We start from the raw sequence: 25,516 nt of genomic DNA, 5'->3' as shown, positions 1-25,516 counted from the left end.
AAATATCTTCAGAAGGAGGCGGCAGCCCTCACCTGACCCTGTCAAGAGCTGCATATCAATGCTTTTGACGTCTCCTCTCCCCCGTGCACAGCTGCCGTTCAACTTGGGGGATCTGCACAGTAGTAATGAGGTGGTCTGCAACAAAAAAAAAGAAGAAAAAAAAGATCTTAAGATTTGTTTACTTGCATTTAAGGCAGACAGGTTAAGAGTCAACAGCGTGATTCATGCTTGCAACAAACGTACTTTTAAAAATTCATAAAGATAAATGATATTACATGCTGTGAAAACATCAAGTGCCAAGGCTTCATCATGTCCTGGACCCTTAGAAATTAAGTGGTACTAATATTCAAGATGCATGGTTGACCATAAATCAGAACCGTAAGGTTTTTGCTCCAAACACACGATCGGCTACCGCTGATCTCTGCTCTAGATTTGCACACAAACTGCACTGACCATAATGTCCTTTGTGTGGAAAATTACTCTCTTAGATATTTACAGATATTACAGAGCAAATAAACAACAAGAAAAAGGTATCAGCCCATTTACTTGTAAAAATTCTAGATCTAACAAGCTGTAGATAAAATAACAATAATGAAAATTACCGTTATTTTCCAGTCTGTATCCGTTCTGTCCGATTTTGTGCTGCAAAACACCTATGACAGCTGCTATCTTGTCCATGTGTATATAAAGTGATCAAAGACAATAATTTTGGGTGACGTTTAATGTAAACACAGATATCAAATGCCAGTCATGCCTAAATTAAATGTTAACAGGTGTGCCAAAAAAATGGATATGGTCAAAAGATCAGATCTGGGCATTAAGACTTGCAGTGTAAATGCAGCCTAAGTGTTTTATATTATTAAATAAAATAAATACATGGAGGGTTTTTTTTTCTTTCTTTTTTTTTCTTTTTTTTTGTGATATATGTAGTCTACTAGCCTGACAAGCCCACATCAAGATGTTTGGTCTGGAAACTCACCATTGACAGCTCAATCCGAGGGGCGGGATAAACGGTTGTCTTTCAAACTCCCTCTGCACGCGATATGATGGCGCTACAACCAACCAGAGTAACGAAGGTGACATAGAACTTGTTGATAGATTAAACATTCACCGTATCCGGTCGGCAAAACTTCGAACACATCTTCCCTTTTTAAGAATGACTTCAGTGCGGTTCTTTGTTCTTTTCTCAGAGAAAAACTTAACTCCAAGTCTTCCCGCCGTTATCCAGTTTCTGCGTTTACTAGAAGCATGCAAACGCAACTCGGCCGTCGTCATTATGGCCCCGCCCACCGACTCTATACACGATGTGATTGGCCCGGCAAGATTTAGGGGATTACAGCTCAGAAGGGTATTGAGAGTTGGTAGACGACACTCGCGGGCAGATTAGATTTGCTGCCGCTAGGGTGCGTCTAGATTTCTAGGCTAGTAGTCTACAGTAAATTAAAAGAATATTCTTTATTCTAATTCTTTAAACTAATAGTGACTTAACATTGATTACTATATATATATATATATATATATATATATATATATATATATATATATATATATATATATATATATATATATATATATAATTTTATTTCCTCTTTTCTTAAAAAAGCAACAAACAAACAAAAGAAGCAGAAACTTGGTTTACAGTTAAATTCTTACAATGGAAGTGAATGAAGACAATTCATAAACATTCAAATACTCAATACAGCCACAATATGTAAATATTAATACAATTTTAGAATGAAATAAATCACTTGATAACCTTTTCTGTGTGAAACTATACATATACTTTACAACTTCATTGCCAAGACAGCTCAAAAAAATACATGTTTTAACAGCCAAAATCAATATTATTGCTGCCTTTCATACAAATATAAATTTAGAATGTATGCTTTTGATTCCTTCTGAAAATTGACCTCATTTACTTTCATTGTAACCTTCCATTGCAGCAATGATTTATTTTTTATTTTTTTCTAGTAATCAACATAAATGCAGTCGATTGAGCTTAAGTTGTATTGTACCCGGAATATTCCTTTAAGGCACCAAACCTAGACAGAAAGATCCAAAGAACACAAATAGAAACATTTACAGGGGATTGCTCGATTCTGAAGGCACTCAGCTTCCCATCAAGAAAATGTGTTTTTCTAACGTGACAAAATGGCCCAATGAAGAATCCATAATTGTAGCCTGCTGCCATAATAATGTCCTATAAGCAGTTTCAGGTATAGCTTGCAAGCTGTGGCGAGAAAGTCACTAAGCAAAAGCCTTCGAGCCCTGCTTGATTAGGCATCGTTCCACTCCGTAATGCCTTTTAATGGAGTTTTTACATGCCTGTTCTGCATGCATATCAGAAGCGGCTATAAGACGGGAGTTATTTTAATGGCTCATCAGACCCTCTCTGAGCCCCACTTGACCCTGAGGAGCTACTGTGTATTAAAAGTAATTTGGTTTAATGATGCAAGAGGAGTTGTCTTATTGGATTCCTTTCATCTGTCAAACCTGTGGTTTTGATGATATTGCATCTCTTTTACCACTGTATGGCTCTCGAACTTCAAAAGCCTTTCAAAGTCACCTGGCGTTAGGGAGTGCTTTTGTGATGAACAGATACTCACTAGTGTTACTGACAAAAATGTAATAATCTTCAAGGGCATGGCATAATTTCAATTAAAAACTAAAAAAAGAGAAACACAAGAATGGAGTGCTGTGAATGAAATAGACATTACCCATCATTAAAGGAGATCATCAGTATGATAACTGATATAAATCAGCAGGTTTTGCCTTTGGTAATTAAGACTTGCAGCAGGTATAAAAGAACATCTAATTCATTCATTTGAGCATCTGGAAGCAGTGCCAGTGGTGTACCACCTAATCTCAAGGGCCCCCTGTGAACCAGGGTTAGGCAAAATTAAGAATGGAAGAATTAGCTGCCTTTCAATTAATGAGTGTGAATTTGAATTATAATTGCTGTATCTCACAGGAAACTAAATTGGAATCTCTATATCTATAAATCCATTCATCCTTCAATCCATCCATCCATCTGCCAATATACTGAATCCAACCACCAATCCCCATATTTATCCATATATATATATATATATATATATATATATATATATATATATATATATATATATATATATATATATATATATATATATATATATATATATGTATGTATGTATGTATGTATGTATGTATGTATGTATGTATGTATGTATGTATGTATGTATGTATATATATATATATATATATATATATATATATATATATATATATATATATATATATATATATATATATATATATATATATATATATATATATATATATATATATATATGTATATATATATATATATATATATATATATATATATATATATGTATATATATATATATATATATATATATATATATTATGGGGGGCCAAACAGGAAATAATTGAATGTAAATCTGAATATATAGTTATAACTCTGAATATATAAATGTAAATCTGAATATATAGTTATAACTCTGAATATATAAATGTAAATCTGAATATATAGTTATAACTCTGAATATATAAATGTAAATCTGAATATATAGTTATAACTCTGAATATATAAATGTAATTCCCGAATATATAGTTATAACTATGAATATATAGTTATAACTCTGAATATATAGTTATAACTCTGAATATATAGTTATAACTCTGAATATATAAATGTAAACCCTGAATATATAGTTATAACTCTGAATATATAAATGTAAACCCTGAAAATATAGTTATAACTCTGAATATATAAATGTAAATTCTGAATATATAGTTATAACTCTGAATATATAAATGTAAACCCTGAATATATAGTTATAACTCTGAATATATAGTTATAACTCTGAATATATAGTTATAACTCTGAATATATAGTTATAACTCTGAATATATAGTTATAACTCTGAATATATAAATGTAAACCCTGAATATATAGTTATAACTCTGAATATATAGTTATAACTCTGAATATATAAATGTAAACCCTGAATATATAGTTATAACTCTGAATATATAGTTATAACTCTGAATATATAAATGTAAATTCTGAATATATAGTTATAACTCTGAATATATAAATGTAAACCCTGAATATATAGTTATAACTCTGAATATATAAATGTAAATCCTGAATATATAGTTATAACTATGAATATATAGTTATAACTCTGAATATATAAATGTAAATCTGAATATATAGTTATAACTCTGAATATATAAATGTAAATCCTGAAAATATAGTTATAACTCTGAATATATAGTTATAACTCTGAATATATAAATGTAAATTCTGAATATATAGTTATAACTCTGAATATATAAATGTAAACCTTGAATATATAGTTATAACTCTGAATATATAAATGTAAACCCTGAATATATAGTTATAACTCTGAATATATAGTTATAACTCTGAATATATAGTTATAACTCTGAATATATAGTTATAACTCTGAATATATAGTTATAACTCTGAATATATAAATGTAAACCTTGAATATATAGTTATAACTCTGAATATATAGTTATAACTCTGAATATATAGTTATAACTCTGAATATATAGTTATAACTCTGAATATATAGTTATAACTCTGAATATATAGTTATAACTCTGAATATATAAATGTAAATTCTGAATATATAGTTATAACTCTGAATATATAAATGTAAACCCTGAATATATAGTTATAACTCTGAATATATAAATGTAAACCCTGAATATATAGTTATAACTCTGAATATATAGTTATAACTCTGAATATATAGTTATAACTCTGAATATATAGTTATAACTCTGAATATATAGTTATAACTCTGAATATATAGTTATAACTCTGAATATATAGTTATAACTCTGAATATATAAATGTAAATTCTGAATATATAGTTATAACTCTGAATATATAAATGTAAACCTTGAATATATAGTTATAACTCTGAATATATAAATGTAAACCTTGAATATATAGTTATAACTCTGAATATATAGTTATAACTCTGAATATATAGTTATAACTCTGAATATATAAATGTAAACCCTGAATATATAGTTATAACTCTGAATATATAAATGTAAACCCTGAATATATAGTTATAACTCTGAATATATAGTTATAACTCTGAATATATAAATGTAAACCCTGAATATATAGTTATAACTCTGAATCAGAGCATGTGAGCTTCGCGCGCTCCACTCAATCGCAACATACTGTGCTACATAACCTTTGTCGATGCTGTTTCTGGCATTGTTTAAGGCATGGGGGGGGGGTGTAAAAAGTAGACCATTTGTAGTTGTTTTACACTTATCTGTATATGGCCAATTGCTTCCGCTATCAATTAAGGGGAAAAAATCCATCAGTTCGTTGCACGGGGTTAGAGAAAACGCAGCTTATTTAGTTTCATGTATGTTAAAATATTATAAATATTTAAATGTAAATATATGTTTAAATATTATAAATATTTAAACATAAGTATGAATGCGGGGCTGCATTTCCCGAAACATTTACGCTATAGGTCGTTCTTAAGTTATACCTCAAGGCTCAAGTTGTATAATGTTGATTTTCTCTATGTTCTTAAATATTCCTTCTGTAAGTCATTCTTTCGTAAGGTTGGTCTGGAGCACTCTTAGCTAAGCCTATAGCTTATCACCGCTGACAGTTCATTCAGATAGTGACCACCAGTTTCATTGCATCTCAGTCTATACGAATATAATTCGGATAATTTAAGCGTTTTGATACAATTAGTCATTACACTGATATGGTTGATAATAGCTTTAATTGTGTTATCCAAGGGTAGTCTACATCAGCTTGCAAACCATTATGGAGTCTATACAGCGAAGAGTTGTGCCAAATAAAAGACTGCGCTGTCCCCAGAGCCATTTCTATGTGCATTATTTCATCCGTGAAAACTTTAGTCTCCTGGCTGCCATGTCAGAAGCTGCAATTCAAAATAAATTTTGTCTGCCACGGCAGCAAATTCAGCAGCTTTTAGATCTTGTTTGTCTGACTTTGTCAAGACAAACCAGCCCCGATATTCAGCTGTTGCCGCTCTTCTCTTTCTTTCTTCTTTGCTCCGCTGTAGGCTAGTTGCTATTAATAAAATGGTTTGCGTGTTGCGCTTTTATTGAGTAGGTCATCCAATCGTAGAAATGATTGATTTACACCAATAATATGATTCTACGCTTAATTAAGACTATGGCAAAATATATTATGATAATATTCATGCATGATACGTTTGGGCATGAGAGGTTGAATCGTTGCAGGTTCGCACGATCATCTAGTTTGTAATATTGATTTTATGTATAAGATCCTATGAGTCCTAATTAATTTAAACTATTTCTGAAGTGCTTCTATTAGCCTACAAAGAACACCGCGTTCTCACGTTAAACCAGCCCCTTCTTAGAGTGAATAGGCAAATCGATTTTTGATTCAATGATCAGCTCAGCACCACCGCCACGGACAGCACCTGATAACGTCACACTTATCTTAATAATATATAAGGTATAAGCAACTTCCTAAGCTATAGCTCGGGGAACATGCCTAGAAATGGGATTCTTTAGAGTCTTCGTAGCACGCTAAGAGACATGTCACTTCACTCCCTGCTCCGCATGCGCTCCACTCCGCTGACATGCTCTGCTCTGAATATATAAATGCAATTCCCGAATATATAAATGTAATTCTGAATATATAAATGTAATTCCCGAATATATAAATGCAATTCTGAATATATAAATGCAATTCCCGAATATATAAATGTAATTCCCGAATATATAAATGCAATTCTGAATATATAAATGCAATTCCCGAATATATAAATGCAATTCCCGAATATATAAATGTAATTCCCGAATATATAAATGCAATTCTGAATATATAAATGCAATTCCCGAATATATAAATTTAATTCCCGAATATACAAATGCAATTCTGAATATATAAATGCAATTCCCGAATATATAAATGTAATTTCCGAATATATAAATGCAATTCCCGAATATATAAATGTAATTCCCGAATATATAAATGCAATTCTGAATATATAAATGCAATTCCCGAATATATAAATGTAATTTCCGAATATATAAATGCAATTCCCGAATATATAAATGTAATTCCCGAATATATAAATGCAATTCTGAATATATAAATGCAATTCCCGAATATATAAATGTAATTCCCGAATATATAAATGCAATTCTGAATATATAAATGCAATTCTGAATATATAAATGCAATTCTGAATATATAAATGTAATTCCCGAATATATAAATGTAATTCCCGAATATATAAATGTAATTCCCGAATATATAAATGTAATTTCCGAATATATAAATGCAATTCTGAATATATAAATGTAATTCCCGAATATATAAATGTAATTCCTTCCATTACCATTTTTCACATGAACAACAAAATCTCTGCATTCTTGAAAGAACCTCAAGACATCTTGAAGACCATATCAATATGATTATGGCTTTTATGATAGCTCTGAATAATTTTCCAGCGGCACATGAAATGTGCTATATCTTCAATCAAGTCTTTGTGCTTTACTCAATGACATCGTAAATTCGGCTATCTCAGATGGAGACTACACAGGAAGCCCATCACAAAAATTACATTTATATATTCAGAATTACATTTATATATTCAGAATTACATTTATATATTCGGAAATTACATTTATATATTCAGAATTACATTTATATATTCAGAATTACATTTATATATTCGGAAATTACATTTATATATTCAGAATTACATTTATATATTCAGAATTATATTTATATATTCGGGAATTACATTTATATATTCAGAATTATATTTATATATTCAGAATTACATTTATATATTCAGAATTACATTTATATATTCAGAATTGCATTTATATATTCTGGAATTACATTTATATATTCAGAGTTATAACTATATATTCAGATTTACATTTATATATTCAGAGTTATAACTATATATTCAGATTTACATTTATATATTCAGAGTTATAACTATATATTCAGGATTTACATTTATATATTCAGAGTTATAACTATAAATTCAGATTTACATTTATATATTCAGAGTTATAACTATATATTCATAGTTATAACTATATATTCAGGATTTACATTTATATATTCAGAGTTATAACTATATATTCAGATTTACATTTATATATTCAGAGTTATAACTATATATTCAGATTTACATTCAATTATTTCCTGTTTGGCCCCCCATAATATATATATATATATATATATATATATATATATATATATATATATATATATATATATATATATATATATATATATATATATATATATATATATATATATATATATATATATATATATATATATATATATATATATGTATGTATGTATGTATGTATGTATGTATGTATGTATGTATGTATATATATTTTTTTTTCTACAATGCAATTGGCCAATTCAGAATTTGAATAAAACGTTTTAGTTTTCAATTCTTGACAAGTTGCCATATACACGCTTCAATGTATAGACCCATCCGCATATACGTGCGAAATTCACTCTCGAAAATGATGACTGACAGGGATAAATATTTATGTATCGAAATCAGACTCATATAATTGTCAGGAAAGCATGAAACCTGGCTGCATGTCATTATTCATGGATCACTGGATGTTTGGTAAGTTGTACGGAACACTATATCGAGCCCAACCTTTAGTTTAAACTAATAACCGTTTGTTTTACTCACATTTCCCCCATTAACTTCTCCGTCCAGCTGAAGGTGCGTGTTCTGGCGGGAAAGTGATGCTGATGCATACCCTCTATACTTTACATACACTCTACCCCCTTTAAAACCAATACAGCACATGCAGGCCAGTCGCAAGGGGGGTGTGAGGCCCTGTGCGAATGTTATGTGTGAGGCCCAGGGTAGCTATTAAAGGTATTAAAGGGGGTCTATATTGACAAACAAGTTGTTGTTTTTTATGTGGATATAAAAATAAAATAAAAATGGTATATTCAGTTTAACAGCATTGGGTTCAAGAAGTTTAAATGTAACTTAACTGTGCAGTGCGCTCATTTTGACACTTAAATTATATTCAATGAATGGGTCAAAGGCATGTACAAATCGGGCCTGAATCCACTTGAATTAGTTTGGACTGCTCTCTCAGTAGCCTCGTTTCCGTTGCAGATTTGCACAAAACTTTTGCAATATTTAGGCTGATAAATGTCGATAAAAACTATTGCGAAATGACGGCGTTTCTACTGCTGTTATGCATCTAAAATGTGTATTTTTCCCCCTCTCATTATAAGTAATTCCAAAAAGTATTTTAAGTACACTGAAAAAAATGACTTTGTGGTATTGTAAAATCTATTACATTAATTCATGTAATTTATACATTGTAAAATCAAGATTAAGTTGGAACTATATATCTTATGTAAAATTTACACAATTTATTAATGTAATAAATTAACTGAGAAGAAAGAGTAAATTTTACCATATATTTACAAATAGTATTTAATGTTTTATAGTCACAGCACATTCACCTAAAAATACTAAGTAAATTTTAATCTGAAAAGCAAAGTGTGTTTGAATCTGCCCGCCCATTTTTGTTGTTGCTCAAAAAGATCCCGGTTCAGTGGCAGAGACGGTCGGTTTGGGATGTCGCTTTTATATGGCTGACTTATTCTCGGTAAGTTCTGACTTTTCTATTTTGGATTTGTGATAACGATGTACTTCGTTTTGATGGTTTGATTATTGCATAGACGTTACGGTTTAAAATTGACTAAAAGTGAGTTTTAATCACAATAACGGTAGCTAAAGCTAAAGCATAATCCACTTCTATAAAGTTGAGACTGGTGTTTAGTCAAAGATAGAGGGGATTAAATGTAGTTAGCCACGTTCTTGTAGAAAAAGTCACCCTGTCTGGTTAAATTCAAAATAATTTAATGTTAGCTGGCCGTGATTAAGTGCTGGCTGCCTGTGTGTGTGTCCTCTAGCTAATGTTAGCATTTTTTTAAAGTGTCTAAGTTAGTTGTTTTTATATCCACTGAAAATTTCACAGCAATTATTTTATCAAAGCATAAGTTAGTCTGCACTCTGCACTAAAGAAGGAAAGTTTGGATGGCAGGTGAACTCTGATACCAAATAAGCATTGATGTATAACGTTAGCAACAAGTGCATGAATGTCAGCAATTCTATTTTAGTGAGCTAACGACATGAAGGTCCGGTCACCTTTTTAATGAAAATAAAATGTAATGTTATAAATGTAATTCTATTTCTTAAATGGAATTGTGTTCTTTCTTTCTTACAAACTGTATGCAGGAGGACAGTCGCAGTGTTGCCGCTGAACATATCCTTAAGATGGTCGTCCATGGAGCTGATCGAGAGGATCCAGTCGATGAATGAGCATTAAGGAAAAGTGACCATTCTGTTTCAGCTGGACTATGCATGTGCTCGTCATTAAAGGGTTAAGTTAGTTCAGTTCAGTCTAAAATTAAATGTCTGTCATTAACTCCTCTCCCTAATGTCGCTCCACACCCGTAAGACCTCCGTTCATCTTAACACACAGTTTAAGATATTTTATATTTAGTCCGAGAGCGTATGCAAGTGTATGCACACTATACTGTCCATGTACAGAAAGGGAATAAAAACATCATCACAGTAGTCCATATGAGACATCAGTGGGTTAATTAGAGTCTCTTGAAGCATCCAAAATACATTTGGGTCCAAAAATAACAAAAACTACGACTTTATTCAGCATTGGCTTCTCTTCACCGTTTGAATCTTTATTTGAGGATTGAACACAAACACGGAAGAGAAGACAATGCTGAATAAAGTCGTAGTTTTTGTTATTTTTGGACTCAAATGTGATACATTTCATATTTGGCTGAACTAACCCTTTAATGTTAGTTATGCCACTGTTGGCTGCTGATGTTTAGTTGAACCATACATGGTTAATTCTACAGTTATTGTAAATTATAATGAATGTACCTTAACTACTTAATCAGTTGATGTGAACATTACTGATTTAATGGTTAATTGTAAATTTTGACATAATAAACTGTTCAACTTTATTGTATTTATGTGTGATTTGTGATAAATGTATTTGATGCAGAGAAAATTATTACATTTATTTGGTTTAAAATAGCAACATTTACATAATAATAGTGAGTAATATAAATTAATTCAACTAAGTAATTCAAAATGTCAAATGGACAAACATTATAAAATCTACTTAATTACTTCATAAGAGTAAATAATACAGATTTATAAAATTTACTTGATTACCTTTAATAAATACAACATGCTAAGTTAAATATAATTAAGTAACATTTACTTAATGTCTTTGCAAATGTTACATTTATAGTTAAGTACATTTTACTTGATATTGGCAAGTAAGTTGTACTTGATATCGCAGCAGTAAATTTTACTTAGAAAAACTGAGTGCAAATTGTTACAAAGATTTTATCAAGTAAATCTTACAAGTTGTTTTTATCAGTGTATATTAAGTTTTTGTATATCCCAGCACTGCATTAGCCATTATTTTTAAAGGGGTCATTTAATGGTGCATGCACTTTTACAAGCTGAATGTATGGACATGTGTGTTGGAAGTGCCTGTCATACAAGTGCCTGATGTCACACGGTCAGACGTCTCTCCCAAGATTGTTGATTGACAGCAGTGTTTCACCTCAGACTCGCCCTGAGCGAGCTTATCACAGTCCGCCATTTTCGTTGGAGCAGAATGGCATCTAAGCGTTTGTGGTGTTCTGTTCTGTCATGGGTGTAATAATGAACACCGCAGTCATTTTGATGTTCCTAAACCCAAACCACTGAAGACGCAGTGGCTGAGTTTTGTTTTCGTCAATGCTTTTATGTTTGCGCAAACTGCAAAGCATTTCTCAACAGAAGACTGCTTTATAACCGAGGGTCAGTATAAAGCAGGTTTTGCTAAGGAGCTGCTCCTGAATAAAACAGCTATTTGTGTTTCTGCTGCCCCTCCAGAAGAAGTGAGTGTAGTTTGAAACGCATGCATGCTTCACCATGATTTCGGCTAAAGGAGGTAAGTTCAATTACGGCATGCTTCCGTATGACATGTATGACGTTCTCAATATAATTCATAATCCCACGTTTATAATGAACAACATGTTATGGTTATTGTGTTATTACAAACTGTGTACGTTGTTTTTAAAGTTAACGTGGACGTGGTAACACTACACTCATAATTATGTAGATAGTTTATAACAGTGTCTGTTACTGTAAAAATAAATGTGTTGTAGCAGTTATTACAATGCATAGATAATGTTACCAATCATTTTTTGTTGCCAAAAAATGGTATCATATGACCCCTTTAAAGAAAGGATTGGCGTGTTCTCCACACATTAATTAAAATTAAAAGAAGGAAATGTTTGAATTTGCATGGTAGTAGTAGGCCTAACTCAAAGGTTGTTTTTTCGCTTCTTTTTCCGTTATTTTGGCTTTGAATTTTGTTTGTTGTAAATATGAACTGAACTTTGCATTAATTAAACAAAATATAATTTTGAAATAAAGACAGCGACAGAGTGCATGCAAAATAATCTGTTCTCTGAATAAACGATCTTAGTGAGTGTACACAAATAAAAGTATACAGTTTATAGTTATGTCTTGCACACATCTGTATGTACGGAAGAGGATTAGGGCCAAGCAAAAAAAAAAAAAAAAAAAAAAAGCATCTCGAGATTAAAGTCATTATAATGCGAGATTAATCTCATTAAATTTCGAGAAAAAAAGTCGAGATACAATCTCGAGAATAAACTCATTACATATCGAGAATAAAGTCGTTCTGTTTCGAGAAAAAACTCGTTATATTTCGAGAAAAAAGTTTAAATAAAATCTTGAGAATAAACTCATTAAATATTGAGAATAAAGTCGTTGTGTTTCGAGAAAAAACTCATTATATTTCGAGAAAAAAAATCGAAACAAAATTTTGAGAATAACGCATTCGATCAGTGTTCATTGCATAGCATATTGATAGAGGACATTAATATAATTTTGTCATAATTAGCTAAAGTTGATAGTATTTCTTTGTTACTGAAAGAAAGTCTGAAATATAGACTAAGTGATCCAACTCTGCCATGTCCTCTATCAGTTTGTATGCAATGAACACTGATCGAATGCGTTATTCTCAAGATTTTATTTCAACTTTTTTTCTCGAAATATAATGAGTTTTTTCTCGAAACAGAACGACATTATTCTTGATATTTAATGAGTTTATTTTCGAGATTGTAGATTTTTTTTTTTTTTTTGCTTGGCCCTAATCCTCTTCCGTATGTATGGATAAAAATGTTTGTATATTGTGAGTTATATCCACTGCCATAAAGGACAATGTCCTTTTTAGAATGTGCCGGCGACTTTAGCGGCCATGGGTTCTAGAAAATGTAGTCTTATTTAATTAGGCTATTTTTAAATATTAGCCTATAGGCCTAATTTTTTATTTATTTCATATGTTTATTTTTATTTTTTAAAGCAGCATGAGTGGAGTGGGGTCAGGCATTGAGTATTGTTTTGAATAAAGCTTGCCAGTTTGAACATTCAAGTGATTTTACACCATTCAATAACATCAACATGGAAAACATGGCACTTAAGTTTTTGTGACGGAGCCGAGCCGAGCCGCGTTATGTCTCTGTTAATGCGCGAGCCCTGAAGACATCGCTTTCATGTGCGTCTCCACTAAACGTTGTCAATTGTATGTGTTTTAAGGCTTGCCAGTTTGGACCATTGTATTAAGCTACTGCACTGATGCATTGTGACACATGAACACAGATTTCTGTTCGGAGCCACCCGGTTCTGTCTGCCCTTCCCTCACCATGCTGTTATTCACTAGCACGTTTCTGCCTGCATCCTCGTGGTGACGTGTAAGATTGCAGTCATCCAAATGATGAAAAAGTATTGCCGTGAACAATGTATTTTACGACACCATGTAATGAACGATAGAGCATAATATGAATCAAATAGACTTTGTAACTTGTCCATCTGATATATATTGTCATATCGCACCGCCCTAATCCATCTATTTCAGTTTATAAACTGTATCCATCCATCCATCCATTGTTCTGTTTATAAGGCCTATAAATTTACAGATTTTATAATTCTGTATAAAAAGATTCTTTCAAACTTTCAAATTGGAATTTTTTTTTAATTTAAAACCCATTTTTCAAAGCAATTATGAATGGCACACCACCCTGCTGAGAACCATGAGATTCTCATGAGCCTGAAAGTGTTGACATCACGCAATTTTAAACCAGGGATGAAAAAGTATTGCAAATGGAGACAGACAGTGATAATATTTGTGGCATTTAAATCCTCTTTTAAATACTTTGCTGTTTATTTAACTTTTCTGTGGTGTAATATCTTCTGTTCATCTTTTTAGATTACTGTCATATAGTAGGTATAAATTTGGTGGGATTTGGCAGGTTAACCGATCAGTACAAATCACAACACTGAACTGTGATGTACATATATAGGGCATAATCAGGGACAAGTTCTTCAAAAGAAAATAAGGATTCTAAAATCAGGTTAGATCCCAACAAAAAAATAAATATCTTTGAATAATGTCAGTTGTTCAAAATGTGTTAAAATTGGGATACCTTTGATAAAATAAAAAAAATAAAAAAAAATAAAAAAGATTTTCAGGATTATCCTGATCCCAGCAGAAGGGTAGTTTTGTTTGTTGTTGTTGTTGTTGTGGGTCACATAACATGGTGATGGGAGGGAAAATATGAGATGGGAGGAAAAATTTGAATGCTTATTCAATTGTTTTGTGTTTTCGGAAATGCAAAACTCGCGAGAGAATTAAACACACACACGCACACACACACACACACACACACACACACACACACACACACACACACACACACACACACACACACACACACACACACACACACACACACACACACACACACACACACACACACACACACACACACACAGACGTTTGTTTTTGTGAAATGTGGAGACATTCCATAGGTGTAATGGTATTTTCTATCCCCCTACACTGCCCCTAAACCTACCCATTACAGGAAACAGCCTGCATTTTTACTTTCTCAAAAAAACTCATAAGAAAAACTCAACAAAAAAAAATTATAAGCATTTTGAAAAGTGGGGACATGGGGAAATGTCCTCATCAGTCACCCTCTTCTGTAATACCTGTGTCATACCCATGACATCATACACATTTGTGTCCTATGTCACAAAAACAAGCACACACACACACACACACACACACACACACACACACACACACACACACACACACATATATATTTTACATTTATATTTTACATTTACATTTTACGAGAAAATGTAAAATGCAAATGTGTGTTTGTTTGTTTGTTTGTTTGTTTGTTTATGTATTTTATTTCTCTTTATACAAAAACATTTGAAGTGCCACATTGACACATTGACTATTCTATCTTTTGTTACTATCTACATTGTGAAATGTAACCCCATTTGGAGCAATGGGAATCCAATTTGGTTATCTGGAATAGTGTGTATCTGGATCATTGTGATCAATTCTATTTTGCTTTGAAAAACCAGCATAAAAGTAAGATGGATTACGTTATCATGGATAACAAAACATGAGATTTCTAAATCTAGATAATTCTGATCCAGATTACACTTTTTGAACAGCTGGGCTCAAATTGTAAAATTATGTTCCTTTCTATAGTATTGTTTTTGTTTTATTTTTTGCACCACACGAAAGGTGTTTACCTGAGAAAAAGCACTCAGCACCTTTACAATGTGTAATTGTGAATTATTTTAGTATACAACACATTGTTTGACATGATTGAGAATCTGTAAATACATTTAATCCATCACTGTGACTTAAAAAAAAAATCTGTGTAAACACAGTATATTGGCTTCTAAGATGCAGCCTCTATGCACAGTACCGTAGAAATCGCTCTAGACAGGCCAATTTAACCATAACATAATTGGCTCATAACGCCGTGAGGGGGTGCTCCATACATTTTGGCAGCAGTGAAACAACCACTAAAACAGAATGAAGATCATCATGAGAGAGTGCACCCTGTTGCCCCTATGTAAATAATGACAAATTACAACAAACAAGCCCTTAGTAATTAGAACTTCAGAACAGACCCCGTTATCAAGTAATTGTATGAAGAGATAAACTCTTAACTACAGATTTTAAAGAACCAAGAGTGCTTATGAAAACAACATCAGGAGCGAGCATTACCATGCTGTCTGAGTGAGATGGAAGATACCGTATCAGTTCATCAGAGCTATTAAATAGTGCAGAGAAATAATCCAAATCTGATCTTTATCTTAAGCGGATCTTAAGCGTGACGATAATATGGAAATTTCCCTTGGTAAAGACAAATGGAGAGAGTAAGAATGTCACCTTCATGGTAACGTGTTTAACTATTTGCCTCTAAAAGAGAGGCACAGTCTTGCTCCTCTGATCCACGGGAATCTTTAGAGACATAGGACGAGAGGAGGTGTTCAGACCTCCCGACATTGTAGTCAGTGCTGATTTAGAAGATCTATTAGGACCTGACAGGCATGTAACTGCAAGTGCAGTCATTAATTTTCATTTAGACCACTGAATATACCCTCTCTGTTCATTTAATGATGAGAAACGATCCACTTTTTCAAGGATTCTGGTTAATTTGGTTGATTTAATATTGATATATTGTCACCATGGGCCACCCCCATTCCTTTGTGGGAAGGGAGACTATATCCATTCCGCTAGTTCTTTACCAGATACGCACAAAAGACTGCTTAGAAATAGAGACTGAGTTAATTCAATTACACAATTTTAAACAGACTGTAATTAGTTGAATGAAGACATTTGTGTCATAATCTCTCCCTCGCCTTTATGTTCTGCCATTTTGGAGCATTTGCTCGCAGTATAGTCCTCCAGTGAGACTTTATCTAATTCCCTGTGTTTGTGTACCAAAATACAAATCCTTGACCATATTTTATTGATTTGCTTTGAAGGCCATACATTGTGGCAAAAAATAGCTAATAGGCACATCAACATAGACTAATGAATTTATGCTAATTCTAGTGAGAATAATTACAGATTCTGTCATCTCTTGCCAAAGGCACTGTTCAATGCAACCCAGCTAGCATGCAGTTAAGTAAAAACAGATATGCATATTGCATTTATGTGAGAATAAATGCAATAAAGATGAACAGTAATGTTCAAATACTTACATCTAATAATATATTCTCATCCGCAATGCATGACATGAGGAAAGCAGTGCGAGCCAGATGTATTTTGCCATGTTTTCTAGTAATTTGTTGTATTTAAGATTTGTATTTGTGGCCCAATTTACACTGCATGGTTCAAGTGACCCAATTCCGATTTTTTCCTCTCATGTGGCACAGATCGGTTATGACATGTGAACATGTAAGCAGTAAAAAAACGCATGAATTCCGATATCCTCAGATCGTATTCAGGCCTCACTCATATGTGGTAATAAATCCGATATGATTCGGATGCATGCATTAGCGTCTGCGATGTAAGCAGTCAAATCGGATATTCCCCAGTAAATGCGAGTCGTACGTCATTGAAAAAAGGACAGAGGCGAATGACGTCAACTCAGGTGGACACAAACTGCGATCCAGTGTTGCCAAGTCTGCGGTTTTCATCTGGAATTGAGCTACTTTAACATAGTTGAGTTGCAATTGGACGGGTTTTGTTGTGAAAACCTGGCAACCCCGTCAAGGGCTCTCCTCTTTTTCTCCGCCTTAAGAGAGAAATGTTTTGCCGACTTTAAAGATGTGTGGAACAGTGCAGACAGCAAAACATTGTGCAATCATTTCGTGTGCGTCCATTGCATATCGCGCTGTTTTACTTCCTTTCACCGGTTAAGGACGTCTTGGGCTGTTTTCCCAGTGTACAGTGTAAATGCAAATATCAGATACGGATCGCTTTTGAAAAGATGATGTAAGCGGGTCTTAAAAAAATATAGTCACCAAATCGGAATTGTGCATCAAGACCTGCAGTGTAAATGCAGCCACAGAGATCAAGTTAGAAGCGACCAAACACCTCCACGTTTTCCCTATTTTAATACAGTTACACGAATAGTTGAACGATCAAGTATGATGACATAAAATACAATATGGCGCTATTCTAAGCGGATTTAAAAGGAGAACTATAATGTATAGCGGAATAGCACTTCTGAGAGTACTTCGACTCGGCGTAGTGAAAAGTCCCGTGCATGCGGACGCTTATTTAGAATACTCCAAATTCACTAACATCAGAACAAAGTTAAGAACAAATTCATGTGCATACGAATGTCTTGTGAATCGGGCGGAGATTCTCCTGTGCACACAAATACGAAAGAATCCACCGAATTACTAGTGAATGAGTTTTTTATTATTTTGGTTATTTCTGCTATTACACGCAGCTGAGTAAACAACACTTGGGATTATATGGCCGTTGCATGAAGGCGGCATTCTACTGCTTGCAAAAGGACTCTTTTGAGGAGGCAGTGGATTGCCATTCATTTGCCGCCCTTATTGCCCTCATTATGCACTGCAGGCTCACAGGCTTGTATCTAAGGTAAATAATTAAAACTGTAATGTGTTTTATTGAACTAAATACATTTAATTGGCTATAATGTTACTTTTCTTCCTGAACAAGTATGCTCCTGAGTTGGGTTGCTTTCACACTCACATTAACCGAAGCACAGTTTGAGTGCAACCAAACTCAGACCACCTCCTCCAGGTAGTATTGGGTTCAGTACAACGGTGTGCATTTAGGTCCGCATGACAGCTTTCAGATTACCAATATTTCATGCAAACTGTGCCCTGTTTTGAACTAAACCCCTGGTGTGAAAGCACCCTTATGTTGGATTCAAGTGATGTCGTAAAAGATCATATTTACGAGATGAAAGTGCATGAACGCCACCACGAAGTGGTAAATACTAGTGGGGAGTTCGGGATTTTCTATAAGCACCAATATGTATGAGTTGGGGGCGTGTCAGTAAGAAACATCGCAGAATCAATGGATACAATGTAGTTGAATAGTAGTTTACGTAGTTACTTGTATGAGTGTCTGCAGAGCGGTTAGGAGAGGTGGAGGTGTTGCTGCTCTTTTTAAAGATGTATATCAATGTAAGCAAGTATCATTTGGTAACTATTTGTCTCTCGAATATCTGGGTATTTTGTTAAAAGGTGCTCCACGCATCCTGCTTAACATCATTAAAAGGCCTCCGAAATACTCTCCAACCTTTATTGAGGGCTTTACAGAACTTTTATCAACAATTTCCTCAGAGTTTGACTGTTTTGCTATTGCTGTGGATTTTAACATTCACTTAGCATTCCTCTCCACCAATCAGCTGGTGTGTGGTGAGCGTTCTGGCACAATATGGCTGCCGTCGCATCATCCAGGTGGGTGCTGCACTTTGGTGGTAGTTGAGGAGATTCCCCCTTATATGGAAAGCACTTTGAGAGCCTAGAAAAGCACTATATAAATGTAAATCCAGTTTACCAAAAGAGCTCATGACTGTTCTTAATACTTTTGATTTGACACAGCATTTACATGGACCCACACAATTGTGGACACGCTCTAGATTTACTTGTCTGTAATGGTGTAAACATTTAATCGATTGATATTGAGGATTTGGCACTGTCTGATCATTTCTGTATTTTCATTGATATATCTATCTCTCTTACCATTGAAGCTAGATCTGTCTAATGAGAACACATGTGCTGTTTATGAAGGCTATATCTCTAACACCAAGCATATCTGCAGACTGTTGATTTTCTCTGTTGAGTGTAATTGATGATATTGCTCCTCTGAAAGTCAGGAAAAAGAGTGGCAAACAAAAAGCACCTTGGAGAAACTTAACAGCAGGGAAACAATGCAGGAAATCTGAATGCATGTGGTGGAAGACAAAACTTCTGGTCCATTATAACATATTAACACAGTTATATACTAAAAAGGCAGCCTTCATGCTTTCAATGTAGAAATATATCAAAATAAAGAGCTGACCCTCTTCTTTTAAAAAACAACAACAACAAAAAAAGTTTTATTTATGGCTTTATGCATTCCTTTTTTTATCAACACTTGAATATGGGTACGTTTCATTAAAAAAAAGCAACATTTTGAACAAAAAGCTGAGAATTTTTCAAATTTTTGTGAAAGACTGTTTCCAGATCAGATTCAGAGCGATGATCAAACACAGATGGAGTAGATCGAGTCCATCAACACTCCTAATGCTTGCACAGTCCTGTAGCTCATCCTGGGTCCCACATTTCATTCAGTAATAGATAGTTTTAATTCATATGCTGTTTAATGATGATGATCACATTATTTTACATAAACATATGATTGCATGTGATCGCTTTACTGCATCTTACTTGCATGTGTTTTGATCAGAAGATTCAGTACTCATTTAGAAGATGCACAATAGCGCCCCCTAGCATCCAACAGTGAAAACACGGAAACACCGAAAATTCCATGTTTGGCCTTGAAGCGTTTTCTCACAAATAACGGAAATTTCCATGTTTGGCAGCTAGGGAAAGAGTTAAAACATCAACACACTCCCCACTTCTTTTTTCAAAAGTGTTTAACCATTTAGAAATACTTGCAATAGTTAAGGCTTTTCTGAAAAAGAGAAATCTAGATAACTACATATTGAGCAACTGCAGACCAATATCAAATCTCCCCTTCATAGGCAAGATCATTGAGAAAGTTGTTTTCAGTCAGCTGAACAAATTCTTAAACTCAAACGGATACTTTGACAATTTTCAATCTGGTTTCCGACCGCATCACAGCACAGAGACAGCGCTCATAAATGATTATAAATGATATTCGCTTAAATACTAATACAGGCAAAACGTAAATTCTGGTACTACTCGACCTCGGTGCTGCATTCAACACTTTTGACCACAACATACTTTTATGACAGGCTGGAAAACTGGGTTGGGATCTCTGGGACGGTCCTCAAATGGTTCAGGTCATACTTAGAAGGGAGAGGTTATTATGTGAGTATAGGTGACCATAAGTCTGAGTGGACATCCATGACATGCAGAGTCCCACAAGGGCCAATTCTTGCACCACTCCTATTGAACTTGTATTATGTTGCCACTAAGCCAAATAATAAGAACAAAATTGCTTACCGCAGCTATTCTGACAACACCCAGCTTGACCACACAGCTACTTAACACTATCACCTAATATAGCCCCTTTGACTTCCTGTGCAAATGCATTGATAAAGGTTACAACTGGATGTGCCAGAACTATCTTGAGTTAAGCAAAGACAAAACTGACATCACTACATTTGGAAATAAAGATGAAGTTCTCAATGTGAATGCATATCTTAAAGTTAAAGGTCTAATTAAAAAAAAAAAAAAAGTCAGGAATCTTGGTGTGATTTTGGAGTCAGACCTGAGTTTCAGTAGTAATGACAATAACTCAATAATCAATAACTAAATCACCATGCTATCCTCTGAAAAATTTTGCAAGAATTAGATGTTGTCTCCAGGTAAGAAACTCGTTCATGCTTTCATCACCAGCAAGGTGGATTATTGTAATGGTCTTCTCACTTTCCTTCCCAAACAGACCATTAGACAGCTGCAGCTCATACAGAACGCTGCTGCCAGAATTCTGAGCAGAAATATGACCATATCACACCAGTCCTCAGGGGTCTCATTTATAACCGCTGCGTACGCACAAAACAGGCCTTGAAAGAGGCGTAAGCTACTTCTGACGCATAAGTTGTGATTTATAAAAAACAAACTTGATGGGAAAATGTGGACACCTGCACGCAAACTCTGACCCATGCGTACAAACTATTTTACTAGAGTGAGAAAAGTAATGAAGTAAGTTTTCATTTTGATATATACATTTACATTAATGTTCTAGTTTAATTAATGGCAATATGAACTGAAATTACATAAAGTCATTACTCAGAATTTTTTTTTTTTATTATATGAATTTAGATAAATCCGTGTATCATTCGTTCAATCATTTTTTTAATTTAATATTGAAAAAAAATATATATTTTCAATATTAAATCAAAAAACGATTGAACGAATGATACACGGATTATGTGGAGGTGCTACTTTTTTAGCCGGTTTCCTGTGACACGCTGTTTTAATGACAGCAAGGATTAAATACAGGCTAATTCCAATAATTCCTCTTTAAACTAAACTGCAGATCTCATGTTATGACAATATTCACTAAATATTTTTAGTAAAAATGGGTGATGTATACTTACTTCTATATCACAGTCACAAAACACAAAAAAATAAGATTTGCACGTTTCCTTTTTAAAAATACGTTGTCAGTGACGCTCTGAGTCAGATGATTGTATTTATGCTTCAATAAATAAGTAGGCCTATCTGTTTAAATTAAAATAGCCTAAACATCCTATTCACATTATTAGCAAAACTGCATGAATGTTTTTGAGTTGAAGGGTTTAAAATTAACCAAATGTTTTGAATTAAAATAACATTTGGCCCGTGGAAATGAATGAATAAACTTTATTTAAAAAAAAAAAAATCTGAGTATTTTATACAATTTTGTTTTTATGGATATTTTGATATATTTATTCTAAAACATAAAAAGGATATTGGATGATTGTCAGCACTGTACTGTGTAAGGCACAAATGGCATTTATAGTGTCGTACGCACAATCTTCTGCTGGCTGGGATTTATAAAGGGATTTTTGCGCAGGTTCTGGCGTACACATGGTTTTATAAATCAGATTTTTTTTTTTGTGTACGCAAAATCTAGCTTTTGTACGTACGTACACTTTTAGGATGAAATCTACGCAAAGTTTTATAAATGAGACCCCAGGTCTTTACACTGGCTTCCAGTTACAACTAGGATCGATTTTAAAGTACTACTACTTGTTTTTAAATCAATCAATGACCTAGGACCTTAATACATTGCAGATATGCTGATTAAATACAAACCCAACAGATCACTCAGATCAGCAGGATCAAGTCAGTTTAAAATAAGAGTTCACTCAAAACAAGGAGAGTCTGCGTTTAGCTATTATGCCAGCTGCAGTTGATACCAGCTTCCTGAACAGATCAGATGTGCTCCAACAATAGCCACATTCAAATCCAGACTCAAAACACATCTGCTTAGCTGTGCCTTTACTTAATGAGCACTGTGCCACTGTACGTCAAACTGATTGCACCTTATCTTAGCATCATCTTTTTATTCTTTTTATAACTGTTTCAGTTATTTCAGTTGGTTATTGTTATTTATCTACACTGAAAAAAATGACTTTGTGGTATGGTAAAATCTATTACATTAATTCATGTAATTATTACATTGTAAAATTAAGTTTAAGTTGGAACTATATATCTTAAGTAAAATGTACACAGTCTATTCATGTAATAACTTAACTGAGAAAAAAGAGTAAATTTTATCATATATTTACAAATAATATTTAATGTTTTATAGTCACAGCACATTCACCTAAAATAGTAAGTAAATTTTACTCTGAAAAGCAAAGTGCATTTGAAAATGCGCACAGATTTTTCGCAAAGATCCAACATGTTCAGTGGTGGCAGAGACGGTCATTTTGGGATGTTGCTTTTATGTGGCTGACTTATTCTCAATAAGTTTTAACTTTTCACTGAACGTGAGTTTTAATCACAATAACGGTAGCCAACGCTACATAAGTTCTTATTGAGAATTAATAGAGTTTTTTTATGTCACCATTATGGCGATGAGTGTTTTCTTTAGTTGGGCAGTTTGGCGACTTTTTAATCTTAATGTTTCTCTCACTGCTGTGACTGAGTTTGCTATGGCAAGAAAAGCAGAGAAAACATGATCAGATGCTTTTGGCCGCTTGATGATCAGAATATGATCATTGTGTAGTGGCTTAATTCACCAATCTTATACGTGAATATGAGCAATATACTATTAACCTTGTTTTATTCTAGAAAAGATCCAGCACAGTTTTAACCAGAAAAGTTGAATACATTTTATAACAGACTGTAAACTAAGCACTTTGAACATCTGCAAGCTTTTCTCACACACAGATATCAAGATTCAGCCTAAGAATCTCATCAATGGTGACATGCTTCATGCCACAATGCATTCTGGGAGCATCATGCAAAACTAAGAAATATCAGCAATATTCACTTGGGTTTTGTAATTGGATGCAATGGTAATCTGAGTGAAACTTACAATCTATAGATGAGTATTGCCAGTGCAATTTACTTGTGTATTTTACATAAAAAATAAGTGGTTCTCGTAAGTAAATATTACTTAGAATAGCCCGAGTAAATATTACAAGCACTTTCTGTGTGGAAAAAGTTGCCTAGCTTTTTTTAAGTTAATGTCACTCCAAATTTTTTTCAGTGTATATATCATTTTTTCTATTCTCTTTAGAACTGTATATTTCTATTTCTTATGCTTCTTTTAATTATTATTTTTGGTTAGGGCTGTCTAACTGGAAGAGATTAAAAAAGGAGAGCAGTGTGCTACGCTTTACTGTAAGCAGACTTAAGAAAGGGGAGGCCCTGTAGGGCATTGGATAACATCGCCTACAGGAGCCTTTCTTGGACCGACTTGAAGGGTCCAGGAGACATTGGGAACCTGCTCCATCTCTTCCATCTAAGATAGGGGTCCCCGAATTTAGAATCAGGCAGATGGGGATCTATCGCAGGCAGATAGGGATCTTTTTCTTTTCTTTTTTTTTCTATGTAAAGAACTTTGAATTGCCATTGGGTATGAAATGTGCTATACAAATAACGTGCCTTGCCTTGCCTTGCCTTGTCTAGTCTCAACCAAGATAAGAGAGACATTTTAGAGGCTCTTTGCAGCACAGTGATGACAGTAAAGAGCAGCAGTGGGTGACGAGCAGTGGTCCACAGATTAACTAGAAGTCAAGCAAGTCACTGTAGGAATCACAGAAATAAACAGAGGCTATCATTCTCCCAGCTGCACTATACATCACTCTATTCCCTAAACATTTGAATTAAATTTCAACCCACAACAAAACATAGATCTAAATCAGTGATAAAGAAATGCATCACTGTGGAAGTACTGTAAAATTAAGCATTTTTATAAACACAGCTGATTCACACAGATGTATGTCAAACCATAATACCGACTGTATAAAAAATTGTACACTTAAATGTCAACTCCCCTTTGTTTAAAATGCATTAAGAGGATTTTTTTTCTTCAGCACACCATCAAATTGCCCACAGAGGGACCGACATCCTCCTTTCCACAGCTGAAGAGCGCTGGCATGTATGGAGCTGTCCTCTAAACAGCAGGGGCTGGAATAGCACAACTCAGTCTATAGAGTCATTAACTCAAGCACAGCGGTTAGTATAGGTCAGAGAGATGTGAAGGGCAAGGGCCCACATCCTAGAGAAGCCCTGCAATGTGATGACTCCACACTTTCATGCAGTCAGTGGGTATAGGCACCCTATCAATGGTAGATGAGGCTAATTCATCCACTGTAATATTATAAAAGGCTTGATAAATCCCACATTTAATGCAATGCTTGATT

This window comes from Pseudorasbora parva, chromosome 5 (genome assembly GCF_024679245.1).
Source record: "Pseudorasbora parva isolate DD20220531a chromosome 5, ASM2467924v1, whole genome shotgun sequence".
NCBI lineage: Eukaryota > Metazoa > Chordata > Actinopteri > Cypriniformes > Gobionidae > Pseudorasbora > Pseudorasbora parva.
The sequence above is the reverse complement of the archived record's forward strand: the minus strand, read 5'-3'. Positions refer to the sequence as shown.